Below are 347 nucleotides of genomic sequence, written 5' to 3' on the forward strand. Positions count from 1 at the left end.
CCAGGCCAGGTTCTCTACTCGAGGTCGGAGCCCAGTCTGGACAACTGCCCGGCACCAGTTCCCCAACCCCTTCCCAGCCTGCACTCCCCAACCTCTGTGTCTGCGGGGTCCGGGCAGCTATGGACCCCAGGACCCTGAGCACTGACCACTCTTGGATTCCACACTGCAGTGTTTCCCTGAAGCTGTGACCCAAGGCTGCCCTGTGGGAGGGCCTCCGGGACTGGCCGGGGACAGTAGCTACCAGCTCAGTTGGTAGCGCAACTGCCAGAACTGTTGTATATTCACAGCAGAAGTTGCTGGTGTTCAAATCACATGATCAGTCGTTGTGTGTTCAAGAAAGCTGAGCA

The sequence above is a fragment of the Chinchilla lanigera genome, unplaced genomic scaffold (genome assembly GCF_000276665.1).
Source record: "Chinchilla lanigera isolate Chin_1 unplaced genomic scaffold, ChiLan1.0 scaffold00004, whole genome shotgun sequence".
Taxonomy (NCBI): Eukaryota; Metazoa; Chordata; class Mammalia; order Rodentia; family Chinchillidae; genus Chinchilla; species Chinchilla lanigera.